The sequence below is a fragment of the Papaver somniferum genome, chromosome 10, assembly GCF_003573695.1.
Source record: "Papaver somniferum cultivar HN1 chromosome 10, ASM357369v1, whole genome shotgun sequence".
Taxonomy (NCBI): domain Eukaryota; kingdom Viridiplantae; phylum Streptophyta; class Magnoliopsida; order Ranunculales; family Papaveraceae; genus Papaver; species Papaver somniferum.
The window spans coordinates 83,088,993-83,094,992 of NC_039367.1; positions in this window are offsets into that span (position 1 = coordinate 83,088,993).

The window sequence follows — 6,000 nt, forward strand, 5'->3', positions numbered from 1 at the left end:
AAAAAGGAAACTAGATAAGGGTGTGCTTTATTTGTTCATTTTCTTGGCATTCCTTTTATGTGTGGTAGCTTTATTCAATTTTGATGACCCACATAGGTTCCGACTATTGCTATATGATTTTATGTGGTGACTAATTCTATCGATGTCTTGCCGAAGTTACTAACTTAGCGCTTATTGGGAGGCAACCCATACATGGTGATATTAAGGTCCCTATGGAGGACCCTGTTGTTGATATACATTGGTTTTATTTTTGTTTTTATTTTCGTTCTTTCTTGCTCCCATGGAAGGATTGCTACGCTTCATCCAGGTACTATCTTTCTGACTTACCTCTTTATTACTCTTGTTACTTATATTTTTGGTACTGCACTTTAATTTGAAACATTGAGGACAATGTTAGGTTTAAGATTGGGGGTGAGGGAAAAAATTTTAGTTAGTTTTTAATAAAAAAAAAATTAAATAAAGTAAAAAAAATTAAAAAATTAAACTCCAGAGCCTAGAAATTTGTGCGAAATCAGGATGACACTAACCAATCTAAGTGGATGGAAACATCTTGGTTGTAGGAGTTAAGGAACCCAATAACAGAGTTTAGTCATAGAAAGACAGAGTTCAGGTGTTAGAATGGAATCATCACACTACGTTCTGTTTTTTATTTTATTTGAAAAATTATGTTTTTTTAAGTGATTTGGTGAGGCCCACACATCGAATTGTTACCACTTCCGGATGAAATAGAGTGATTGAGTTACTAAATAATAAATAGACCAGACCAATCAGACCAAACAGAATTAAAAAAATAAAATAAAAAAAATAATAAAAAAATAACACTTGTATAGCAATATGTGTGTGTTTTTCCTGTCTCTGTCGCCTAAGCAAGCGTGGAGGGCAGGATCCGTGGGAACTATCATGTAATCTGCTGACAAGAAGCATGCGCTTGGATCACAAATATCAAATCATGCGGTTATAAAAAAAAAGTTTATTATTGTGCAATAAAATCAACTGCTGGTTCCCTTGTGTATGCCAGTTGAGTTGATTTAGAATTAAGATTATCGACCGCTGGTTCCCTTGTATATGCCAAGCTGTGTTGATATTAGTCCAGACCACTATCTCAATCCATTATGATTTATAGGTTCATCTTGGCGGAGGCCTTCAGACAAATATGGGAAACACCGTTCACCTTAGACAACATTGTTTTGAACTATCTATCTCTATAATCCATCTTCTTAATTTATTCATTTGTGTGATTTCGATATTGATGTCAAGAGTGCGACTATCTATTTAGAGCTCTGTCACTTATATATATGAATATGATTCACATCAGGGTACTACCTTTTGTAACCAATGAAATTATGCCAACAAAATTGCTAAAGGGACACCACAGTCGGATAAGGGGCACATTATCTTCAACAATTTGAATTCAGAATTTTGGCGGGAGAAAGTAAGGTTTGAACAACAGAATTAAGGTTTAGGATTTGAAGGTGTTCTGAAGAGATTCAATGGCTGAAATTCATTGGTTTTGATCTTCTCGACTATACATGACTGGTAATGATCTTTGTTTCAGTTAGAATTGGCCAGATAATCGGAATTTGAAGAACAAAGAATACACAGTTTTGACGGGAAAAGTTATCTTCACGAACCAGATATAGGGTTCGAATTTTGACTGAGAGTTAACGAGATTCAATCGCTGGATTTAGTTTCATTTGGCCTGTTAAGGATAAACATGGGAGATATGGGTGATTTGTTCGACCCACTTGGGCTGGATAATCACCAGTGATGAAAACAGAGTTAGAAAGACACTCGGAGTTCTGTTGAGAAGACTTGGACCTTTACACTGAGATTCAACCGGTCAAATGGACTATAGTTATCCTATTACGACTTAACAGGGATGGTACGTGTGTCGGAATGGGTTTAATTCGACATAAAATGAAGATTTTCTGAAAACAGGGAAGTTACGGAAATGGAGAAAGAATCTCGGCTCTATATGGAAGTACGTGGATTTATTTCCACTCTATGGGATTCTGCTACGTCATGATGATAGTTTTGAAGGAAAGAAACATCCAGAAGACGCGTAAGAAGGCTTGGGAAAAAATTTTCAGAGCTTGGCAGGGAAGAAAAGCGGTGATTTTGCGTGGAAGAAAAGTAAAGATTGTGAAGATTTTCTCGAGTATTTTTCGACCTGTTGGCTATATTAAGACATGTAGGAGTCCCAAAAAGATATACGGGGAGCCTGGGATAGAATAGTTAGCTTGAATTCGAGAAATAAGAAAACACAGAAAGTTCACCTGCTGCTGCAACTTGAAGAACACAAAGAACATAGCCTGTCAGAAACAGTCGCGGAAAAATATCGTTATTCAACAACAGAAAGCATATATCGTACTTCCTTTGGTAGCGAAAGACCTTTAGCAACAACAGTGGCTGAACAATTTCGATCGCTGATTACCTTTAGCGACTAAAAATCGTTGTAAGCAGAATATCTTTATTTTTAATTCAATGATTAATCAAATATTCTTCAATTCTCGATATATGAGTAGCTAAGTTTCTTTTCTAGGGTTCTGGAGGAAACTATTTTTAATGGGTAATATTTAATATTTAATTTCTTTGACATATTTACTCCATATTTGTGATTTCAATTGTCTAAAAATTTTCTCTTCTTTGTATGCTTCGTAAAAACTGTTTTGGGTAGTTTGAGCTGCCGATCTTTTATAAGTGAAGGAAAATTAGGCCTTAGAATAGTGACGAGAGTCGTAAAAAAAGAGCTTATAACTTTATATCTTCCAACACATAAGATTGAGTTCGAATTGTTTTGAGTAAATTAGGAGTATTATGACAAAATTTTAATTATTGAGTTTACCAACATTAGAAGTAGTGGAATCCAAATCCCTAGACTCATCCCTCTTTGATAACAAAAATCAATTTTAATTAGGTTGTCTTAATTTTTTTTCTTATAATCAAAACCAAATCTTCATAAAAGTCTGAGCAACGAATCCTTACTTCCACTGTAAAAACTACATCAGTTTTTTGCGCCGCCGACGCGGACTGTATATATAGATTAGGTTTTAGATTATTTTTTTCAGTTTGTACTAGTATTTTTTTTCCTTTTTCTTTTTTCTATTTCACGTCTTTGGGTATTTTTCTTGTATTTTTGATGTGCATATTTTTCTTGAAATTAAAAGTGGAAAGTGGAATAAGCAGCCAAACAGGTAAGTATCCAAGTTTCATTTGTAATTTTTATTTATTTTTGTAAATAATTATTTTAGGAAATATTTTGATTCTTTAGATATTTTATTTATTTGTACATAATTAGTCTAGGATTTTTATTTTCTTTGTAAGTATTTTTGTTTTCTTTTTATATAAAGAAAAAAGAACACGTTGCACACATCAATTGCATTGTCAGACAACCAATTTTAGGAAAACCCGTGAAAAAGTACGTTGAACCCGTGCCTTGGGCCTTATGGGAGTTACCAGCCGAAATTCCACAAAACTTAGCCCAGTACCGTTGACCAGTCTTTGACTGTAGGTATATTCAACTTAAGGTAACCTGAGCCTACCAATTTTAGTCGACCCTGCATTTGCACGCGCACAAAAGAAAAATGTCAAGCTGGTATTATAAAGACCAATATAGTGATTATTCAACTGAGTATATAAATGGAAAATATCCATACTATGCCCGTAATGTGGATAGTACTTGGGACCACTACCGACCTTCAGAGGGTTATGGTTCATACCATGGTGATCCCAATTACTATTCGCACGTCCATCAATCATACGAACGGGCGAATGAGCAATATTATAATGAAAAAAATGAGAGTTCTCCATCTTTAGAGGATTCAATCAATCAATTGCCACAAGTTCATGATGAATATAAAACTCATTCCTTAGAAGATGCACTCAAACAGTTTCATTTGGCAAGTCTTTCTTTACAGGAATCACTGAAGAAGTTCGATAAAACTATATGTGAATCTGAAATAAATAGGGATAAACTGTGTGGGACTCTTAATAAGTATGAGGACCAAAATGCACCTAAGGCTATTGCTCATAATGAACTTGAATTCCAAAATAGTGTTTCCAATCTTACCCTTGATAATACATATAATTATTCACCTAATTTAGAGGAAGAGGTTAGATCTGAAAACATTGCATGTTTAGACAAGGTTCAACCATCCTCGTATTGTTATGATGATGAGGATAGTGTTGATGAAGAATTTAAAATATTTAGTCATAGAGACGAGGAGATTGTTACACCAATTGAGCCTTATGATTATAATCTTGTTTCTAGCTCAAATCCTAATAATGTTGATAATTATTCACCTATTCAAAAGGATGAAGATTTGACTAGAGATACCATAGTTTTAGATGGTGTAGTATATCATTGTGATAATGAAGCCGATGATGGTTTAGAGGAAAGAGTTTATCCTGAGACAATTGTTTTAGAGTCTAGCGATTCGGAAACAATAGTTTCTACTGAGGATTATATAAGTGTGGAACCACCTGATTACAATGTAGAAGAATAAAAGACCATTTTCCTAAATCTGATAATTTAGAAATTAAGGAAATTGTGACTAGTTTATCTATGGATATTGACAATTCTAAGTTTGGGGGTGAATATCTTTCTCCCCGTGGTTTACTTTCTACTCTTATAAAGGTCCCTAACTTGGGGCTTGACATATGTGCGTCGACCATCTTAAAAGATTATCTTCATGCACGTTTTCATGTACCTAAATATGTCCAGAAAGAAACTCACTTAATAGAAACCCATCCTCTGGTAGATGTGGTTAAGCCGGGCCATGATACCATAATTGACTTTGTTGTCCCACCAAAATTTCATTTTCCAAATGTGGGAGTATCTCAATTTGAAATGTGTCATTTTAAAGTTTTTAGAACTAAACCTAATTATTTTGGGAAATTAAAATTGTCGACACATTTGCTTAAGAATGACCACTACCATTATGGTCAAGGTCAACGGTGCAAGACAAATCCAATTGACTTAGAGGATCCCCAATTATTCAGGTTATTATTATGTGCTTCTAAGTTCTTATTTGAGTTTGTCCAAACTCTGCAACCTGATCCTCCGGATCCTATCAATGAGGAAACCTGGCCCATGAAAATATTTTATCCAGACCCTTTCACAGAACCTGAATCCGAACCACAACTAGATGTAGTTGTCTTAAAAAGGAAACTAGATAAGGGTGTGTTTTATTTGTTCATTTTCTTGGCATTCCTTTTATGTGTGGTAGCATTATTCGATTTTGATGACCCACATAGGTTCCGACTATTGCTATATGATTTTACGTGGTGACTAATTCTATCGATGTCTGGCCGAAGTTACTAACTTAGCGCTTATTGGGAGGCAACCCATACATGGTGATATTAAGGTCCCTCTGGAGGACCCTGCTGTTGATGTACATTGGTTTTATTTTTGTTTTTATTTCTTTCTTTCTTGCTCCCATGGAAGGATTGCTACGCTTCATCCATGTACTATCTTTCTGACTTACCTCTTTATTACTCTTGTTACTTATATTTTTTGTACTGCACTTTAATTTGAAACATTGAGGACAATGTTAGGTTTAAGATTGGGGGTGAGGGAAAAACTTTTAGTTAGTTTTTCATAAAAATAAAAATTAAATAAAGTAAAAAAAATTAAAAAATTAAACTCCAGAGCCTAGAAATTTGTGCGAAATCAGGATGACACTAACCAATCTAAGTGGATGGAAACATCTTGGTTGTAGGAGTTAAGGAACCCAATAACAGAGTCTATTCATAGAAAGACAGAGTTCAGGTGTTAGAATGGAATCATCACACTACGTTCTGTTTTTATTTTATTTGAAAAATTATGTTTTTTTAAGTGATTTGGTGGGGCCCACACATCGAATTGTTACCACTTCCGGATGAAATAGAGTGATTGAGTTACTAAATAATAAATAAACCAGACCAAACAGAATTAAAAAATAAAATAAAATAAATAAAATAAAAAAAATAATAAAAAAAATAACACTTGGATAGCAATAT